Source organism: Arachis stenosperma, chromosome 9 (genome assembly GCF_014773155.1).
Source record: "Arachis stenosperma cultivar V10309 chromosome 9, arast.V10309.gnm1.PFL2, whole genome shotgun sequence".
Taxonomy (NCBI): domain Eukaryota; kingdom Viridiplantae; phylum Streptophyta; class Magnoliopsida; order Fabales; family Fabaceae; genus Arachis; species Arachis stenosperma.
This window is the reverse complement of record NC_080385.1, coordinates 69,030,193-69,053,154: the sequence shown is the minus strand read 5'-3', so window position 1 is coordinate 69,053,154 and position 22,962 is coordinate 69,030,193. Positions and strand designations below refer to the sequence as shown.

At 39.5% G+C, this 22,962-nt stretch overlaps 1 non-coding gene across 1 annotated transcript; it reads right to left on the bottom strand.

Annotated features, from left to right (window-relative positions):
- Window positions 1-600: 600 nt before the first annotated feature.
- LOC130953621 (small nucleolar RNA R71) lies at window positions 601-708 on the bottom strand. The gene has a single exon (XR_009075783.1). It is a non-coding gene; the product is annotated as a small nucleolar RNA R71 (small nucleolar RNA).
- Window positions 709-22,962: the final 22,254 nt, after the last annotated feature.

Here is a 22,962-nt window from a genome sequence, read left to right as displayed (position 1 = left end):
AAGGAATCTCTATACTGTGACATAGAGGATTCCACATTTTCTTGTTCTCTTCTCTTTCATATGAGCAGGAACAAAGACAAAAGCATTCTTGTTGAAGCTGACCCTGAACCTGAAAGGACCTTGAAGCGAAAGCTAAGAGAAGCTAAGGCACAACTCTCTGCAGAGGACCTAACAGAAATCTTCAAAGAAGAAGACATGGCAGCCGAAAACAACAACAATGCAAACAATGCAAGGAAGGTGCTGGGTGACTTTACTGCACCTACTCCCGACTTCTATGGGAGAAGCATCTCTATCCCTGCCATTGGAGCAAACAACTTTGAGCTTAAGCCTCAATTAGTTTCTCTAATGCAACAGAATTGCAAGTTCCATGGACTTCCATTGGAAGATCCTCATCAGTTCTTAGCTGAATTCTTGCAAATCTGTGACACTGTCAAGACTAATGGGGTTGACCCTGAGGTCTACAGACTTATGCTATTCCCTTTTGCTGTAAGAGACAGAGCTAGGACATGGTTGGACTCACAACCTAAAGAAAGCCTGGACTCATGGGAAAAGCTAGTCAATGCCTTCTTGGCAAAGTTCTTTCCACCTCAAAAATTGAGTAAGCTTAGAGTAGAAGTCCAAACCTTCAGACAGAAGGATGGAGAATCCCTCTATGAAGCTTGGGAAAGATACAAACAATTGATCAGAAAATGTCCTTCTGACATGCTTTCTGAATGGAGCATCATAGGTATTTTCTATGATGGTCTCTCTGAACTATCCAAGATGTCTTTGGATAGCTCTGCTGGAGGATCTCTTCATCTGAAGAAGACACCTACAGAAGCTCAAGAACTAATTGAAATGGTTGCAAATAACCAATTCATGTACACTTCTGAAAGGAATCCTGTGAACAATGGGACAAATCAGAAGAAAGGAATTCTTGAGATTGATACTCTGAATGCCATTCTGGCTCAGAATAAGATATTGACTCAACAAGTCAATTTGATTTCTCAAAGTCTGTCTGGAATGCAAAATGCACCAAGCAGTACTAAGGATGCTTCATCTGAAGAAAAAGCTTATGATCCTGAGAATCCTTTAATGGAAGAGGTGAATTACCTCGGAGAACCCTATGGAAACACCTATAATTCTTCATGGAGAAATCATCCAAATTTCTCATGGAAGGATCAACAGAGACCTCAACAAGGTTTCAACAACAATAATGGTGGAAGAAATAGGTTTAGCAATGGCAAGCCTTTTCCATCATCTTCTCAGCAACAGACAGAGAATTCTAAGCAGAACCCCTCTGACTTAGTAACTATGGTCTCTGATCTAATCAAAACCACTCAAAGTTTCATGACTGAAACAAGGTCCTCCATCAGAAATTTGGAGGCACAAGTGGGACAGCTGAGCAAGAAAATTACTGAACTCCCTCCTAGTACTCCCCCAAGCAATACAGAAGAAAATCCAAAAGGAGAGTGCAAGGCCATCAACATGGCCGAATTTGGAGAGGAAGGAGAGGAAGTGAACGCCACTGAGGAAGACCTCAATGGGCATCCACTAACCTCCACTGAGTTCCCCAATGAGGAACCATGGGAATCTGAGGCTCAAAATGAGACCATAGAGATTCCATTGGACTTACTTCTGCCTTTCATGAGCTCTGATGAGTATTCTTCCTCTGAAGAGGATGAGTTTGTCACTGAAGAGCAAGTTGCTAAATACCTTGGAGCAATCATGAAGCTAAATGACAATTTATTTGGAAATGAGACTTGGGAGGATGAACCCCCTTTGCTCACCAAAGAATTGGATGACTTGTCTAGGCAGAAATTACCTCAAAAGAGGCAGGACCCTGGGAAGTTCTCCATGCCTTGTACCATAGGCACCATGACCTTCAAGAAGGCTCTGTGTGACTTAGGGTCAAGTGTAAACCTCATGCCTCTCTCTGTAATGGAGAGGCTAGGGATCTTTGAGGTGCAAGCTGCAAAAATCTCACTAGAGATGGCAGACAATTCAAGAAAACAAGCTTATGGACTTGTAGAGGATGTTCTGGTAAAGATTGAAGACCATTACATCCCTGCTGATTTCATAGTCCTAGAGACTGGGAAGTGCATGGATGAATCCATCATCCTTGGCAGACCCTTCCTAGCCACAGCAAAGGCTGTGATTGATGTTGATGGAGGTGAACTGATCATTCAAGTGAATGAAGAATCCTTTGTGTTTAAGGCTCAAGGATATCCCTCTGTCATCATGGAGAGGAAGCATGAAGAGCTTCTCTCAAATCAGAGTCAAACAGAGCCCCCACAGTCAAACTCTAAGTTTGGTGTTGGGAGGCCACAACCAAACTCTAAGTTTGGTGTTGAACCCCCACATTCAAACTCTAAGTTTGGTGTTGGGAGGTTCCAACATTGCTCTGAGAAAATGTGAGGCTCCATGAGAGCCCTCTGTCAAGCTACTGACATTAAAGAAGCGCTTGTTGGGAGGCAACCCACTGTTATATTTTACATATTTTCCTTTGTTATTTTATTTTATTTTGTAGGTTGATGATCATGAGAAGTCATAAAATTAAATGAAAAAGCAAAAACAGAATGAAAAACAGGAAGAAAAACAGCACACCCTGGAGGAAGAACCTACTGGCGTTTAAACACCAGTAAGGCTAGCAGATGGGCGTTTAACGCCCAGTCTGGCACCATTCTGGGCGTTTAACGCCAGAAAGGGGCACCAGACTGGCGTTAAACGCCAGAAAAGGGCAAGCACCTGGCGTTAAACGCCAGAAATGGGCACCAGCTCGGCGTTTAACGCCAGAATTGGCACAGAACGCAAATTTTCTTGCCACTTGGTGCAGGGATGACTTTTCCTTGACACCTCAGGATCTGTGGACCCCACAGGATCCCCACCTACCCCACCACCCTCTCTCTTCTTCTTCACCAATTCACCAATCACCTCAATACCTCTTCCCCAAAAACCCTTCAACTATCAAATCCCATCTTCTCTTCACCACTCACATCCATCCTTCATAAAACCCCACCTACCTCACCCTTCAAATTCAAACCACTTTCCCTCCCAAACCCACCCATACATGACCGAACCATGAGCCCCCCTCTCCTATATAAACCCTTCTTCACCCCTTCATTTTCACACAACCTAAACACCACTTCTCCCCCTTTTTGGCCGAACACAAAGCCATTCCCTTCTTCCTCATTTCTTCTTCTTCTCCTCTATTCTTTCTTCTTTTGCTCGAGGACGAGCAAACCTTTTAAGTTTGGAATGGTAAAAGCGTTGCTTTTTCATTTTTCCATAACCATTTATGGCATCCAAGGCCGGAGAAACCTCTAGAAAGAGGAAAGGGAAGGCGAAAGCTTCCACCTCCGAGTCATGGGAGATGGAGAGATTCATCTCAAGGGTGCATCAAGACCACTTCTATAAAGTTGTGGCCTTGAAGAAGGTGATCCCCGAGGTCCCCTTTTCACTCAAAAAGGGTGAATATCCAGAGATCCGACATGAGATCCGAAGAAGAGGTTGGGAAGTTCTTACCAACCCCATTCAACAAGTCGGAATCTTAATGGTTCAAGAGTTCTATGCCAATGCATGGATCACCAAGAACCATGATCAAAGTGTGAACCCGGATCCAAAGAATTGGCTTACTATGGTTCGGGGGAAATACTTAGATTTTAGTCTAGAAAATGTGAGGTTGGCATTCAACTTGCCCATGATGCAAGGAGATGAACATCCTTACACTAGAAGGGTCAACTTTGATCAAAGGTTGGACCAAGTCCTCACTGACATTTGTGAAGAGGGCGCCCAATGGAAGAGAGATTCAAGAGGAAAGCCGGTTCAACTAAGAAGGCATGACCTCAAGCCCGTGGCTAGAGGATGGTTGGAGTTTATCCAACGCTCAATCATTCCCACTAGCAACCGGTCCGAAGTTACTCTAGACCGAGCCATCATGATCCATAGCATCATGATTGGAGAAGAAATAGAAGTTCATGAGGTTATAGCTCAAGAACTTTATAAGGTGGCGGACAAGTCTTCTACCTTGGCAAGGTTAGCCTTTCCTCACCTCATTTGTCACCTCTGTTATTCAGTTGGAGTTGACATAGAAGGAGACACCCCCATTGATGAGGATAAGCCCATCACTAAGAAAAGGATGGAGCAAATAAGAGACCCCTCTCATCATGAGATCCCTGAGATGCCTCAAGGGATGCACTTTCCTCCACAAGACTATTGGGAGCAACTGAACACCTCCCTAGGAGAATTGAGTTCCAACATGGGACAACTAAGGGTGGAGCACCAAGAACATTTCATCCTCCTCCATGAAATTAGAGAAGATCAAAGAATCATGAGAGAGGAGCAACAAAGACAAGGAAGAGACATTGAGGAGCTCAAGCACTCCATAAGATCTTCAAGAGGAAGAACAAGCCGCCATCACTAAGGTGGACCCGTTCTTTAATCTCCTTGTTCTTTGTTTTCTTGTTTTTCGAATTTTCATGCTTATTTTTATCCATGTTTGTGTCTTATGATCATTAGTGTCTTAAGTGTCTATGCCTTAAAGTTATGAATGTCCTATGAATCCATCACCTTTCTTGAATAAAAAAATTGTTCTTAATTGAAAAAGAAAAAGGATTGCATGAATTTTGAATTTTATAACAGTTTAATTATTTTGATGTGGTGGCAACACTTTTTTTTTCTGAATGTATGCTTGAACAGTGCATATGTCTTTTAAATTTGTGGTTCATGAATGTTGGCTCTTGAAAGAATGATGAAAAAGGAGACATGTTACTGAGGATCTGAAAAATCACCAAAATGATTCTTGAAGCAAGAAAAAGCAGTGAATACAAAAAAAAAAACAAAAAAAAGAGAAAAGAGACGAAAAAAAGAGAGAAAAAGAAAGGAATAAAGTTGTGATCCAAGGCAAAAAGAGTGTGCTTAAGAACCCTGGGCACTTCTAATTGGGGACTCTAGCAAAGCTGAGTCACAATCTGAAAAGGTTCACCCAATTATGTGTCTGTGGCATGTATGTATCCGGTGGTAATACTGGAAGACAGAGTGCTTTGGGCCACAGCCAAGACTCAATAAGTAGCTGTGTTCAAGAATCATCATACTTAGCTAGGAGAATCAATAACACTATCTAGATTCTGAGTTCCTAAAGAAGCCAATCATTCTGAGTTTCAAAGGATAGAGTGAGATGCCAAAACTGTTCAGAGGCAAAAAGCTAAAAGCCCCGCTCATCTAATTAATACTGATCTTCATAGATGTTTTTGGAATTCATTGCATATTCTCTTCTTTTTATCTTATTTGATTTTCAGTTGCTTGAGGACAAGCAACAATTTAAGTTTGGTGTTGTGATGAGCGGATAATTTGTACGCTTTTTGGCATTGTTTTTAGTATGTTTTTAGTATATTTGGTTTAGTTTTTAGTATATTTTTATTAGTTTTTAGTTAAAATTCACTTTTCTGGACTTTACTATGAGTTTGTGTGTTTTTCTGTGATTTCAGGTATTTTCTGGCTGAAATTGAGGGACCTGAGCAAAAATCTGATTCAGAGACTGAAAAGGACTGCAGATGCTGTTGGATTCTGACCTCCCTACACTCGAAGTGGATTTTCTGGAGCTACAGAAGCCCAATTGGCACGCTCTCAACGGCGTTGGAAAGTAGACATCCTGGGCTTTCAAGCAATATATGACAGTCCATACTTTGCCCAAGATTTAATGGCCCAAACCGGCGTCCAAAGTCACCTTCAGATTTCCCAGCGTTAAACGCCGGAACTGGCACCAAAATGGGAGTTAAACGCCCAAACTGGCATAAAAGCTGGCGTTTAACTCCAAGAAGAGTCTCTACACGAAAATGCTTCAATGCTCAGCCCAAGCACACACCAAGTGGGCCCGGAAGTGGATTTTTATGTCATTTACTCATCTTTGTAAACCTTAGGCTACTAGTTTTCTATAAGTAGGACCTTTTACTATTGTATTATCATCTTGGTTTTTCTGGTTCCCTCTCTGGGGCCGAAGCCAATGATCACTTTTGTTCTTATGTATTTTCAACGGTGGAGTTTCTACACACCATAGATTAAGGTGTGGAGCTCTGCTGTACCTCGAGTATTAATGCAATTACTATTGTTCTTCTATTCAATTCCGCTTGTTCTTTGTCCAAGATATCACTTGTTCTTCAACTTGATGAATGTGATGATCCGTGACACTCATCATTATTCTCACCTATGAACGCGTGACTGACAACCACCTCCGTTCTACCTTAGATTGGGTGAATATCTCTTGGATTCCTGATACACGATGCATGGTTGATCGCCTGACAACCGAGTGCTCGCTTGACAAACGAGCCAGCCATTCCGTGAGATCAGAGTCTTCGTGGTATAGGCAAGAACTGATGGCGGCATTCAAGAGAATCCGGAAGGTCTAACCTTGTCTGTGGTATTCTGAGTAGGATTCAATGATTGAATGACTGTGACGTGCTTCAAACTCCTGAAGGCGGGGCGTTAGTGACAGATGCAAAAGAATCACTGGATTCTATTCCGGCCTGATCGAGAACCGACAGATGGATAGCCGTGCCATGACAGGGTGCGTTGAACATTTCCACTGAGAAGATGGGAGGTAGCCACTGACAACGGTGAAACCCTTGCATAAGCTTGCCATGGAAAGGAGTAAGAAGGATTGGATGAAGACAGTAGGAAAGCAGAGAGACGGAAGGGACCAAGCATCTTCATACGCTTATCTGAAATTCCTACCAATGAATTACATAAGTATCTCTATCTTTATCTTTATGTTTTATTCATCATCTATACCCATTTGAGTCTGCCTGACTAAGATTTACAAGGAGACCATAGCTTGCTTCATACCAACAATCTCCGTGGGATCGACCCTTACTCGCGTAAGGTTTATTACTTGGACGACCCAGTGCACTTGCTGGTTAGTTGTGCGAAGTTGTAGTGATCACAATTTCGTGCACCATATTCAAACCTCGGGTCGTCTTCTCAAGGAATTGCAGGGAAGTATGATTTATTATTGGTTATGGAAAAACAGTGTTTGGGTTTGAAAAAGGTTTTAAGCAAGAGAAATAGATTGCAAGAATTAATAAATTAATAACTAATAAAACTCTTGGCAAGGTATGAAAACTGGAAGTCCTATCCCAGTTATCCTTATCAATTGTGATGAGAATTGGATTTTTCTCCCACTAAGTTAACCTCTAACTATGAAGGTAAGTCAAGTGGATAGAATAAGTTTGGTTCCTCAGGTCCTAGTCTTTCCTTGGAAAAGGCTAGAGTTAGTGGAACTCGAGTTAATTCTTGAAGAATTCCAATTTTCAGTCGACAATGAGTTTGACAACTCAAGAGTTACCAATTAATCAATTAAAGCCAAGAATATAAAAAGCTAAATTAAAACCATAAATATCCGGAATACCTCAAATTATATTGAATGAAGATGTCAATTCTAACATGGACAATATTCATAAGCCAATTGGGCAACATAAATCAAACACAAATAAAAGCTTCAGAGTAAACAAAAATAGAAGAGAAACATAAATTATTGAACCTGGTATGAAGAAACAATCCTAATCCTAATAGAAATCCTAATCCTAAATCCTAAGAGAGAGGAGAGAACCTTTCTCTCTAAAAACTACATCTAAACTATGAAAAGTGAAAATTACTCGCTATCTGAATGTCATCTCCCTGAATGCATTCCCTCACTTCATAACTTCTAATCTGTGCTTCTTGGATTTGGATCTGGGCCAAAAGGGCCCAAAAATTGCTGGAAACGAGATCTGTAAATTCTACAGATAGCGCACGTCCCGCGTCCGCGTGGATCACGCGGTCGCGTCATCTGGAGTGTTGCTCTACCACGCGGTCGCGTCTGTCATGCGCCCGCGTCAGTTGTATTTCGCAAGTTACGCGTTCGCCTCATCCATGCGCTCGCGTCGATTCTCAACACACAAATCACCGCATCGAATGGTAATAAAGGATAATTAAGTTTGATTATTTCAAAGCATAAGGAACATATTTTCTCATATATCACATAATAAGGGATGGAAAGTGAAACCATGCAATTTACATGAATAAGTAGGTGAAGGGTTGAATAAATCACTTAAATTGAGCTCAATATACATCATAAAATATGGGTTTATCATGTGTTCTCTAGCTCATAAATCATACATCAGTTATATATGTCATGCAAGCAAGAATCAAGAGTTTTCATTCAACTCAATGTAAATCTTAGGGTGGCCCTTAAAATCTTAGTGTTCTTCCTTGATGAAATGTTGTTAACTAACTCACATTTGTTGCTATATATATACAAGGTGTGTGGATTGTTTTTATTCTGTTACACTAAAGTTTCTAGTTTACTCTTTTATTTTTGTTCCGAGGGTTACCTGAAACGTGTAGCTCGGTCGTTCAGGCAAGGTCCGAGGTAGGGGTCTGTGACCCGAGCTTGGTGTGCTGAACGGCGGGGGGATGTACCTGCAATGACACTCCGATGCTTAAGTTAGCATGGGTCCAAGCAGATATCGAGTAGAATTAGAGTATGAGTTATACCTGGGTGCTCCAGTGTATTTATAATGGTGAGATGTGGCCTCCTGTGGATAAGATAAGTTAGTTATCTTATCTTTATCTTTATCTTATCTTTAAGTGAGGTCATCTTATCTTTCAAGGGAACCGCCTTTATCTTTCTGGGCTTTAGCTGCCTTTAGATTGGGCTGTGTTCCTTCGTTTTGGGCCTGCTTTGGGCTCCTTTGGCGAGTTTGGCCGAGCTCTTTGAGAAGAGGTCGGGCATTTGGCCGAGCTCCTTGAGAAGAGGTCGGGCATTTGGCCGAGCTCCTTGAGAAGAGGTCGGGCATTTGGCCGAGCTCCTTGAGAAGAGGTCGGGCATTTGGCCTGAAGAGGTCGGTTGGCTTGTCGCTAAACATCCCGGGTCGGACAGCTTGACCCAGGGTATGAACAGTGCCCCTGCTTGAGTTCGATCCTTCCATGAGATCATGCTTTTCAGAGCTTCAATCTCTTTGGAAGTCGTGCTCAAGCATCTGTCTGGCTTGTTTCTTCATTGCATTGCAATCTTTGTAGATTTTCTAGAGGTTTGGTACTTCACAGTCCAACCTCTTTTGAGTGGTAGCGTGGGTTTTCTACCCTTGCTTTCTGGATCACGCCTTGCCTTAAGTTTGTGTCGACAACCCTCTGCTTTGGCGAAGTTTGTCTTTGCGGCTTGATATCCGGACTTTTTAGTGATTTCTCCAATGACTTTTTTAGTGTTCTTTATGTAGAACGTTTTTTTTAGTCTCGGATGACGTTCGTAGCCCTGTTTGAGATTGTGCTTTCTTTGAGTGGAGTTGTATCCCTTTTCGCTGAGCATATTTGAGCCTTAGGTTGTTTTCGAACCTTTATGGCTTTGTTCTTTTTTGAGATCATACTTGCACTTCTTCTTTACTGACGTCGACCTGTATTACTTTGCCCCTGCTTGAGTTCGGTCTTTTCCGTGAGACCGTGCTTTCAGAGTTTCGATCTCTTCGGGGAAGTCGTGCTCAAGCGTCCTGACTTTGGTCGATCTTTGAATAGTTTCTCCTTTGTGCGAGTCTGATATTGCCCCTTTTACTTTGTTGAGGGGACTTTTCAGCCTTCTTCCGACTTGGTTGTCTTCGCTGTTCCGGCTTTTTAGTCATAATCCAACAACTTTTTAGGTAGTGTTCCGATTGGGAACCTTTTTACAGTTTGTTTTGGATGACTTTTTAGCTCTGTCTTTGAGTTCGTGCTTTTCCCTTTTTAAGTAGTGTCTTTTTTCAAGACTTTCGTATTTTTCAGCGAAGCACTTTTGGCTTTGGTCTTTTGACCTTTCCTTGGCCGTTTGCGAGATGTCTTTGTCCCTTTCCTTGTGTTCTTCTGTGAATTCCTCTACTTCTTTGCAAACTTCTTCAATTCCAACCATGTCTTGATCAAAGTCCTCGATTTCATCCTCATCATCACTCAAGTCATAAGTTGGAGGTTGAGAAAAATCTACCTCAGCATCATCTTCGTATTCACTCGGGGAGATTCTTCTGTCTCAAATAATTCATTGCGGATGCAAGTTCATTACTAGGAGAACTTGACTCGTGATTATCATTATCAAGAAAACTCGCGTCATGGGTTGTTGAAGAACTGAAGATTGATGGTTCAGAAGTTATAGTAAACTCTCGTTGTAAGTATAGTTACTAAACCAAGCAATCAACTTTTCTTACAAACGTTTTGGTTGTCACAAGTAACAAACCCTTTTGAAATTGATAACCGAGTATTCAAACCTCGGGTCGTCTTCTCAAGGAATTACAGGGAGGTATGTTCTTATTATTGGTTATGAATTTTGTATGTTGGGGTTTTGAAAGGGAGGAACAAGTAAATTAAATGACAAATAAAATAAATAATTAACTATAAAATAAACTCTTGGCAAGATATGAAAATTCGGAAGTCCTATCCTAGTTACTCCTATAAGAATGGAAGTTAATGCCACTTAGTTAACCTTTGCGTAAGCAAGGGAAATTCAAGTGAACTAATTGGTTAGATTTCCCAAGTGCTAGCCAAATTCTAAAGAAAGACTAGAGTTAGTGGAATTCCAGTTAATTAGCCGACATAACAATCAATCATGAATAGTTGATAACTCAAGAGCTTCTAGTTAATCAATTAAAGCCAATAATATAAAAAGCTAAGTAAAAATCATAATTATCTGGAATACCTCAAATCATACTGAATGGAGATGTCAATTCTAACATGGACAATGTTCATAAGCCAATTGGGCAGCATAAATCAAATACAAATAAAAGCATCAGAGTATCTAAATGTAGAAGAGAAATATAAAGTAAAAGGAATATTGAACCTGAAGCTTAGAAAAATTGTAAGTTGAACTAATAAATCCTAAATTCTAAGAGAGAGGAGAGAGCCTCTCTCTCTAAAACTACATCTAAATTATGAAAAGTGAATTATGAAAGCATGTTAATAAATGGATGCATTTTCCCACTTTATAGCTTCTAATATGTGTTTTCTGGGCCGAGAACTAGGTCAGAAACAGCCCAGAAATCGCTGTTTACGAATTTAGCCACGCTGATTTTCGCAGATGCAATGCATCCGCGTGGATCACGCATTCGCGTCGCCTAGCGGTATGGTCACTATGGTAAATTACATATTAAATCGAAGCCTCGGACGTTAGCTTTCCAATGCAAGTGGAACCGCATCATTTGGACCTCTGTAGCTCAAGTTATGATCGTTTTAGTGCGAGAGGGTCAGGCTGACTGCTTTGTAGTTCCTTCAACTTCTTGTATTCCTTCCACTTTTGCATGCTTCCTTTCCATCCTCCAAGCCATTCCTACCCTGTAATCTCTGAAAACACTTAACACACATATCAAGGCATCTAATGGTAATAAGAGAGGATTGAAGTTAGTAATTTAAAGGTCAAAGAAGCATGTTTTCAATCATAGCACAGAATCAGGAAGGAAAATATAAAACATGCAAATCATATGAATAAGTGGGTAAAGAGTTGATAAAAACCACTCAATTGAGCACAAGATAAACCATAAAATAGTGGTTTATCAACCTCCCCACACTTAAACATTAGCATGTCCTCATGCTAAACTCAAGAGAAGCTATAAAAGTGAAGAGGGGTGGTAGAATGCATGAAATGCAACCTATGAATGTAACTACATGCTAAATGCTTTTACTTACTTGGTTAAGAGTAAATAAATTCTTCAAGACAAAAGCAATTCAAATTCCAATTCCACTAATTCGAATCATACAATAAAAGTAGGTAAACTTGTAAGAAAATAGCTCATGAAAGCAGGGGACATAGAATCAAGCATTGAACCCTCACTGGTAGTGTATATGCACTCTAATCTCTCAAGTGTATAGGGTAATTCACTCTACTCTTCTCTAATCATGCTTTCTAAACCTTGTTCATTATCTAACCAATCAACAAGTATTTAATGTACCAATGCAAACATCATGAGGTCTTTTCAAGGGTGTAATGGGGCTAAGGTAAGGGTGAGGACATATGTATGGCCAAGTGAGCTATAATATGAATCTTTAATTAACCTAAACTTCCACCTAACATACGTATACTCTATATAATTCTAATTCATGCCTAGCTACCCATAATTTTCCCACTTTTGCATATTTCACATACTCATGTATCAACTTTTCTCTTAACTTGTATCACATATGCATTGATTTTTCATTTAGACTTAACATTAGGGTAATTTTGTCTCCTTATTTATTTATTTATTTATTGAATATATATATATATTTTTTTTCTTTTTTTTTTCACATAACATAAAAATAAACATAGCTAATCAATGCACATAGATTTTTTTGATTCTTATAATTTCACATGAGTAGGTGTCCAAATTCCCATTATATTATCATGATACACTCTCTTATTATATCAATGCATATGGAATTTTTGATTTCTGTTTTACATGAGTAGGTTCCCCAATTTCTCAATCTTTAAAATTAGCAACATGATACATTCTCTTTATTAACCCATGTTCCCACAGTTTCTCCACACTTAGTTGATACATAATCTCTATCTTAAGCTAACCAAAGATTCAATTTGGGATTTTTACTTTTGTTTTTCTGCTTAAGGCTAGTGATGTAGTTATAGAACAGAAGGGGGTTAAAAGGCTCAAGGTGGCTAACAAGGGTGATGTAAAGGGTAGGCTTATTTGGGATAAGTGAGCTAAAATCAAATAATGGCCTCAATCATATGCAAACATGTAAATACACTAAATATTGGACATATAGAATGGAACAAAATAAAGATTGCAATCATAGAGAAGAAAAACATACAAGAATAAAATTTTATGGTTAAATAATGTAACCATACAATTAAGCTCAAAATCTCACAGGTTGTGTGTTCTTTGGCTCAAAAACCATGTTCCAAATACAACTTCAAACAAATTTAACACAAAATTTTCAATTTAAATTTGTGAAATACTATAAAAAATTTTTGAAAAAGAAAATATTACTTCAACCAAGTAGTGACTAAATGCATAAAATCAAACAAACATGCAAATGCAACAATTAACAAATTAACATTGGTGTTGAGAAGGGATTAACTAACCCACGGAGATCGGTATCGACATCCCCACACTTAAAGATTGCACCGTCCTCGGTGCATGCTGAGATGTGCAGGTGGATGGGGGTTGTGGTTCCTCAGCTGGTGCTCTTTTTGTTCCTTTTCTTGCCAGTAGTTTGGGAGTAGCTTTCTCTCTACCCTTCTTGGTGGCCATTCTAAAAAAAGGAAGAGAAAGTAAATTAAATCTAAAGAGATAAAGCAAGGAAGAGGATTGAATGAGTGATAATCAGTGCACGGTAAAGATGAATGAAGTGAACACATGGTCATGACAACATGTGAAAAGTTCATCAAAGGGAATAGAACAAGTGCACGATAGGGTAAGTAGATGCAAGATGTTTATTGGCATGCTGGCAAGGGCATAAGTAGCATAGATCAAGTATCACCTCGTAACAAACTATCACGTTTGTATTGACAATTAAATTCAATTAATAAAATAGTAAAGGGAATTTGTGAAAAGCAGGCATTGAATAGTAGAATAGAATAATGTAGAAAAGTGCATGATGCCATATTGGCTTTTTCATAAACACATAGCATGCATGGTAAATAATCCAATGAAAATAATAAATTGAACATGCAAGCAACCCTTTAAAAATATAATTGCCAAACAATTTTGCAACAATCCACAATGACCAAATAAATTTCCAACACCAACATAAAAATGCATGAAAATAAAAAAAAAGGAGGAAGGGGGAAGAAAGAAATAAGAAAGGAAAAGAAAAAGTAGGATTTGGGGGAGAAAAAGATAAGATATATTGGCAAATTAAGATAAGTTGTGCGGCGCATTCGACGCGGATGCGTGGGTCACGCGTTCGCGTGGATAGCACTTTAAAGAGGTGACGCGGATGCGTGACTCGTTTTATGCGACTGGCGCGAGGGCAGCCTCACGCCCACACAACTCTATGTTCAAAAATCTTATTTTGCCAAAATATGGGAGACGCGATCGCGTGGGTCATGCGATCGCGTGAGTGGCCAATATTGGGATATGACGCGGACGCGTGCGGGCACGCGTATACGTGGCAGGGCTTGTGCTTCTAGCACGAGTCCAGCCACGATCCAGCTCGACTTTCGGCCATACACCCTTTTTACGTCAATTTACAGGGCATGCGTTCGCGTGGGTGACGCGGACGCGTGGGAGGCATTTTTCCAACATGACGCGGACGCGTCAGCGACGCGGTCGCGTCGGTCAAATTGTGCTAAAGGCACGCCTCCAGCCACGCTCTCGCGTGACTCTCTGTTCAATTTATTTTCTCCCTAAAGCACATACGACGCGGACGCGTCGCGTGCGTAAAATTTTTTTTATGATTATGCAGTATGCAGAGTACAATGCTTAATATGAATGCTATGCATGATTCCAGTTCAATAAAATAAAATAAAATAAAACTCGAAAACAAATAAAACTAAATAAAAATGAAAAGGGAATGATCATACCATGGTGGGTTGTCTCCTACCTAGCACTTTTAGTTAAAGTCCTTAAGTTGGACATTTGGTGAGCTCCCTGTTATGGTGGCTTGTGCTTGAACTCATCCAGGAATCTCCACCAATGTTTGTATCTCCAGTAACCTTCGGGGTCCCAAACTAAGCATGTAAAGCCCTTAAGAAGCTTCAAACAGGTTCTTAGGCTCTCAGGGTGACAAATGTCAGAGTAGATTCCAGGATCCCAAATCTTGCTTTTACATCCATTCTTGTCGGGATCTGTATTTTTCCAGCTGGGTGATAAGTAATTGGAATTCTCACTGCAGCCACCAAACAACGTCCTAGACCCATTTAGCTGAGCTCTATACCAACCTTTGTGTTTAAACTTTGAGCTTCCAACCATAATGAACTTTGCAGGACAATTCTCACCACTGACCATCTTCCTCTTACTCTTAATGCCAAAAAAATCTCTAAGCTGACCATCCGTCTCTAGTAGCCCATATTCAAGTGGGAAAGTAAAGGATAAGGATAGGAATTTTACCCACTTGAACGTTGTGTTGGATGGTAATGGTCTTTGGAGAGATATTTATAATGAATTTGCCACCTCCACTCCCTTGTGCTCTTCTCTGACAACTTCCACCTCTTTGTAAGCTTCTTCAATTTCAACCTCTTCCTCTTGGTAGCTTTCTTCCAATTCAATCTCTTCTCCATTGTTTACCAAGGGCATGGGAGGTTATGCTTCTTCTTCTTTAGTCTCCATTTCTTGATCAACCTCTTTCAAGTCTTCAACCATGACATGCCTTGGAGGTTGTACACCCTCCTCAACATTAATTTCAAGCATCTTGGAAGAAGGCTTTATGAATGGACATTCCAATGGAGGTTCAGCATCTCTTAAGTCTTCAACCACTTCTTCTTCTTCAATAATTCTGGCTTCCTCCACTTGTTCCAGTACAAATTCATGCTCTGTACTGTTCACCGGAGTTTCTAATGTCTCTTTCATGCTACGTTCTACATTAGATTGTCCACATGAAACCATGGGGGTTCCTTGAGTGTCCGAACGTCGGGAAGCTAATTGATTTATTGCTTGCTCCAATTGATGAAGGGTTGCATGAAATTGATCCACTGTTTCCTTGAGACGATCCGTTGATTCTTGTTCCGCTTGGGTATCATAAGTAAGACCATAAGGCTCTTGGATTGATGGATATGGATATGGTGCATATGGAGGTGGTGGTTCTTGGAAGTAATTGGGTTGGAATTGTGGTGGTTCTATATATGGTTCATATGGTTCATAAGATGGTTGGTATGGTGGATGAGGGTTAGGGTCATATGGAGGTGAATGGTGAAAATGGGCTTGTGAGTATGGTGGTCCAAAGCTATGTTGCGGAGGGGGTTCATAGGCGTATGGTGGTGGTTGTTGATAATCAAAAGAGTGCTCACCATAGCCATTGCCTTGATATGCATCACAGAATGGTTGTTGATAGTCCATTGGAGGTGGTTGTTGCCATGAGGGTCCATAAAATCCTTGTGGCTCCTCCCATCTTTGATTGTTCCAACCTTGATGCCTGTTCTCATTGTGATTTCCTCTTCCTGCAACATAATTGTAACCAGACACATAGCCAAAGGGGTGAGAGTTCATAGTAGTAAGAGAAAATAAAAAAAAACTAACAAAAAAAATATTTTGAAAAAGATATGATTTTTGAAAAAGATATGATAATATTTTGAAAAAGATAAGACAAGATAAAGATTTTAAAATAAAAATCTAATTTTTTTTTAAAAAATATTTACAATAACCAATAATAAGGCACACATTTGCAATTCCCCGGCAACGGCGCCATTTTGAAGAACTAAAGATTGATGGTTTAGAAGTTATAGTAAACTCTCGTTGTAGGTATAGTTACTAAACCAAGCAATCAACCTTTCTTACAAACGTTTTGGTTGTCACAAGTAACAAACCCCTAAATAAATTGAAAACCGAAGTATTTAAACCTCGGGTCATCTTCTCAAGGAATTGCAGGGAGGTATGTTCTTATTATTGGCTATGAAAAAGGTAAAATTGGGGGTTTTGGAGATAAGGAAGAAGTATGACAAGTAATTTAAATGACAATTAAAATAAATAAATAACTATAAAATAAACTCTTGGCAAGATATGAAATTTCGGAAGTCCTATCCTAGTTACTCCTATAAGAATGGAAGTTAATCCCACTTAGTTAACCTTTGCATAAGCAAGGGAAAGTCATGTGAACCAATTGGTTAGATTTCCCAAGACCTAGCCAAATCATAAGGAAATACTAGAGTTAGTGGAATTCCAGTTAATTAGCCGACATAACAATCAATCATGAATAGTTGAGAACTCAAGAGCTTCCAGTTAATCAATTAAAGCCAATAATAAATAATCTAAATTAAAATTAAAGAAAAGCAATCATGAGTCTGAATTACCTCAAATTATATTAAATAGAAAATGTCAATTCTAACATGGACAATATCATCAGCCAATTGGGCAACATCAATCAAACACAATTAAAAATATCAGAGTAAATAAAAGTAGAAGAGAAACAAATTATTGAACCTGATGAAGATAAAATAATCCTGAAGTAAAAAGAAATCCTAATCCTAAAATAAATTCTAATCCTAATCCTAATCCTAAGAGAGAGGAGAGAGCCTCTCTCTCTAAAAACTACATCTAAAACTAAAATTATGAATTATGAAAAGCTTGTTGAGTCTCTGCATGTTCCCTGACTTTAATCTGTGTTTCTGGGCCAAAAACTGGGTTGAAATGCGGCCCAGAATCTCTGACAGTGACTTTTTGTAATTCTGCAGATCGTGCATGTCACGCGTCCGCGTCGTCCACGCGGTCGCGTCACTTAGCATTTCTCATACCACGCATGCGCGTCGTCCATGCTTTCGCGTCGTTCATGCTACTTCCAATCCGCACGGTCGCGTCAGGCACGCGAACGCGTCACTCTGATTTCTTCCATTTCGCGCGGTCGCGTGAGCCATGCGACCGCGTGACTTTTCGCTGGTCATCTCCTCAATCCCTTGTATTCCTTCCATCTTTGCACACTTCCTCTTCATGCTCTAAGCCATTCCTGCCCTGTGAAGCCTGAAACACTTAACACACAGATCAAGGCATCGAATGGTAATAAGAGAGGATTAGGATTAGCTAAATTAAGACCAAAGAAGCATGTTTTCAATCATAGAACTAAACTAGAAAGGGATTGTCAAATCATGCAAATCCTATGAATAAGTGGGTGAAAAGCTTGATAAAATCACTCAATTGAATACAATATAAACCATGAAATAGTGGTTTATTAGTTGTTCCGTCCAGTTCTTCATAAGATACCTGCTTTGGGAGTTGTGTACTGTCCTTCTTAGCATCAACTATAATTTCCTTGACAGAATTTTCCATAACTCTGGATTCCCATGGAGGTTCAGCATCTCCTAAGTCTTCAACCAATTCTGCTTCTTCTTGGATAATTTGGGCTTCCTCTAATTGTTCCAGTACAAATTCATGCTCCTTACTGTTCACCAGAGTTTCTAGGATCTCCTTCATGCTATGTTCTTCATGAGATTGCCCACATGAAGCCATGGGGGTTCCTTGAGTATCCGAACGTCTGGAAGATAATTGATTTATTGCTTGCTCCAGTTGATGAAGGGTTGCATGAAATTGATCTACTGTTTCCTTGAGGCGAGCCTGTGATTCTTGGCTCGATGGATATGGACATGGTGCATAGAGAAGTGGTGGTTCTTGGGAGTAATTGGATTGGAATTGGGGTGGATAAGGATCATACGGTGGTGAATGATGAAAAAGAGCTTGTGAGTGTGGTGGTTCGAAGCTACGTTGAGAGGATGGTCTATAAGCACAGGGTGGGGCTTGTTGGTAAATACAAGGGGGTCCACCATATATATCAGCTTGGTATGCGTTGTAGAATGGTCTTTGTCCATGATATCTTGGAAGGTGTTGTTGCCTAAAGGATTGATCAGATCCTCTTGGCTCCATCCATCTTTGATTGCTTTGACCGTGATGCATATTCCTGTTATAGCTTCCATTCCTTTCAACAAAAGGAGAACCAAACTCAAAGCGAGAGGGGTGAGAACTCATAGTATCTATTAGAAATAAGAAGGGAAAACAAAAACAAATAAAAAAGTAAAGGAAAAATATTTACAATAACCAATAATAAAGCTCATGTTTGCAATTCCCCGGCAATGGCGCCATTTTGACGATCGGATTTCTGCCGGTAAAGAATTTCATAGAAATATAATCGCGTTGTAAGTATAGTTTCTAAACCAACAAAAAAACCTTTCGTACAAAAGTTTGGTTGTCACAAGTAACAAAACCCAATAAATTTATAAACCAAAGTATTCAAACCTCGGGTCGTCTTCTCAAGGAATTGCAGGGAGGTGTTCTTATTATTGGTTATGGAAAACAATAATCTTGTGTTTTCAAAAAGGTTTGAACAAGAGAAATAAATTGCAGGAATTAATAAATCAATAGCTAATAAAACTCTTGGCAAAGTATGAAAATTAGAAGTCCTATCCTAGTTATCCTTATCAATGGTGATGGGAATTATATTTTGCTCCCACTAAGTCAACCTCTAACTATGAAGGTAAGTCAAGTGGATGAATCAATATGAATCCTCAAGTTTTAGTCAATTCCCAAAGAATGACTAAAGTTAGTGGAATTCAAGTCAATTAGCAAAGATAATAATTATCAATCAACAAAAGAGTTTGGTAACTCAAGAGTCTTTAATTACTCAACCAAAGCTAAGAATATAGAAAACAAATCAAAATCATATATCTGAAAATACCTCAAATTGCATTAGTTAAGAAAATCCTAACATGAAAAGTTCATAAGCCAATTTGGCAACATAAATCAAATAAAAGCATTAGAGTATCTAAAGAAGGAAGAGAAATATAAATTAAAGGAACATTGAACCTGTAATTGAAGAAATCATAGCCTAATCCTAATAGAAATCCTAAATCCTAAGAGAGAGGAGAGAGCCTCTCTCTCTCTAAAACTACATCTAAATTATATTAAAAATAAATTATGAATGTATTATGAAGTATATGATGAATGGATGGATTCCCCAATTTATAGCATTTAATCTGTGTTCTCTGGGCTTGGATCTGAATCAAAACGGGGCCCAAAATCATCTTCAGTATATTCTATAATTTCTACAAATCGCGCAAGTCACGCGTCTACGTGGGTCACGCGGTCGTGTCATCTGGAGTTTTGCTCTTCCTCGCGGCCACGTCAGTCACGCGTCCGCGTCATCTATGTTTTGCATGAGCCACACGTTTGCGTCATGCACGCATTCGCGCAGATGCCAATTTGCACAAGGCACGTGTTTGCGTCGTCACGCGTTCGCATCATTGCCAGTTTCTTCAAAAACTACATTTTGTGCTTTCCTTCCATTTTTGTATGCTTCCTTTCCATCCTTTAAGCCCTTCCTGCCCTATAAAGCCTGAAAGTACTCAACACACAGATCACGGCATCGAATGGTAATAAAGGATAATTAAATTTAATATTTCTAAAGCATAGGAAACATGTTTTCACATATGTCATATCATAAGGAAGGAATTGTAAAACCATACAAATTCATATGAATAAGTGGGTGAAGAATTGATAAAATCATTCAATTGAGCACAAGATAAATCATAAAATAGTGGTTTATCAGTATTACTGAAGATGATGATCAAGAGAAAAGAAGAACTCAAAGTAGAATAAGAAGACCACAAGTGGAGGGAGAGCAAGCTCCTGATGCACTGGATTTGAGTCAAATGCAGAAAACAATTGAGGAAATGTCTCAACAATTCATGAAGGCATAGGAGCAATAGCAAGAATAGTATTTGAGGCAACAGGAGCAATATTTGAAGGATAGGGAGGATAGAAAAAGATAGCAGCACCACATGGAGGAGTGACAAGAGAACTGGTAGCAACAAATGATGATTCAATAGTAAGAATTTCAGACAAGAATTCTTGAGGGACAAAAGGAACAAGCAGCAGATTTTTTAGAGTCATATGATAGATTGTCCCTGTGGCAATCCAAATATGGGGAATACACTCAAAATCTATACCAATGGAAGAATCTATATCATACCATTGGAGAGAATAGATACGCAGAAAGGACAGAGTATGATGAAGACACCCAAGCAAAGTTGGATTATTTGACCCACAGCATGCCAGCATTGAATCCACGGATCAAGCCTTTTGAGCAATGCCAAAAGTTAGTGGACCGTCAGAGAGCAAGAACCAAGAAGCATACAACACGTACAATGCATAGAGTGGAGGAGACGGGACTCTCAAGTCTGATGGATCCTATTTGGGATAGGAGGTTCCCTGTTGAAGAGCCTCAAGATTACACCAAAAAGAGGAAGAAGAAAGGATAATCAAGCAAAGAGCATGACAATTAGAAGGTGGTGAAGTTTCTTTCATGTTTTTCCATTAAATAAGGAAGATGCATCCCTACAACATAGGATGCCTCCAATTGCTTTATGTTATGCACTTTCATATTCTGAGTAGTTTCCTTACAAGTGAACTGCATTATGTTTGTCATCCATCATTAGCTTGAATATTTTGTTTTATTTCCCTGCTGCTTGAATAAAAGAAAAATGTTTGATTTGGAAAAGTGATTGTTCAATGTTGTAGAAATGTGAATGAAGGTTAGTGGTGGTATTTGCTTGATTTAATGAATAGCTCATGAAATAAATGCTGCATAATAACATGTTCCTTGAAGTAAGAACTAGCTTGCTGCTATGAAGCCTTTAATTAATGAAAATCCCTTGAGAATGAATCAAAACAAAAAGAAAAGAAAGAGAAAAGCCAATAATGTGATCCACTATCAAGAGCAACCTAGCTACAAAACATTAAGTGGTCCAAAGAGATGTTGCGCATCAATGCTCCTAGGAAGAAAATGTAAGCCATGTGTTTGTGGTGAAGAAATTTTAAGCAAAAATTAAAGCCAAAAGGCTACTGCAACATTTGCCACCAAGCCTTTATTAAGTAATAAGCTTTCTAAGCAAAATAAAGAAGGAAAAGCTAGCAAGGGATAAAGAAAAAGTAAGGTAGTATAGTAGCAAGTCTAATGAACCTTTAAGGAAACATTTCTTATCTGTCAGCAAGTAATAAATGAGCTACCATTGTCTGCATAAAACCCCATGAACCAAGTTCAACTATCTGCTAAATAAGAACATGCATACTTCTCTGTTTCATTTCATTTTCTCTTATGTTTAGTGCTTGCTTTGGGACAAGCAAGGTTTAAGTTTGGTGTTGTGATGACAAGTCATCTTATGCGAGCTTTTCAAGCATTTTTCACTTGTTTCATTAGGTTTTATGCACTTTCTTGCATTATAAGTAAGTGATTTGGAGTAGAATTGCATGGTTTTATTGAATCAATCAACCATCCTTCATTTGACACTAAATCATGAGGTTTAAGCTAAAATTAATTGGTTTTTGAATGATTTATAAACTTTGTGAATTTGGTGATACTTTGATTGGTTGTTTTAATTACTTGTAGGAAGCCTGGTGCATCAAGGAACCAAGGAGTAGCGCTCTCTTAGTGAGCACAGCGCTCTCTATTTGAGCGCTACTCAAAGCCAAGAAAGCAAGGGGCAAGGAAGCGGCGCTCTCTCACTTAACCGAGCACTACTCAAAGCCAAGGAAGCAAGGCAACAAGCATAGCACTCGGTTAACTCAGTTAACCTTTTTGGGCTCCTTCCCAAAGAAAAACAAAGTGAAAAACTAAGGAGTGCCACAAGGTTCGAACCTTGCACTTGAGGGACAAGAGAAGCGCTACTTGCAAAAGAAATTAGCCAAAATGGTTTGGCAAGGGTTCGAACCAGGGGGCTTCATGAAGAGCAATGAAGGAGCGCCACACTCCTTCACAAAGAAAATAGGCAACATGGCCTCACAAGGATTTGAACCAGGGAGCTGGAGGAGTGCTACCCTTAGTTATTCTTCAAATTGAAGCCAAATGCTCCCACCAAGGCTCGAAAGTGAGCCTCATTCCACAACAAAGGAGTGCTCAGCTCTCCCAATTCACTGAGCACTATGGAGTGTGACACGGCCAAGGCTCGAAGGAGGCAGCACCACCAAGGCTTGATGCGCACCAAATTGACATGGACAAGGTTTGGATGCTGCGCTCTTTGTGTTAACCGAGCGCTATGAAGGCCTGGTACAAGGAAGGCTTGTCACGCACCAAAATTGGAAGGCCAAGGCAAGAGGGAGTGCTGCGTTCACTCTATTAACCGAGCACTCTATTGGGAGTAGCACCCATGGCCCAAAATTCAATTAAAATTCCATTTAAATTCAATTCTTCACCAAATTGAAAGGCCCACTCCAAATTCTAAAATTCAAAAATAGGAAGTGTATAAATAGAAGTTAGTTTGATTTAGAGAGGGCCTTTTTTTTACCTTTTTCGGACCTTTTGTCACTTTTTACTATTCATTTTTTCATTTGGGGAGCTCAATTTTAGATTTTAGCTTCGGGTTTGGGA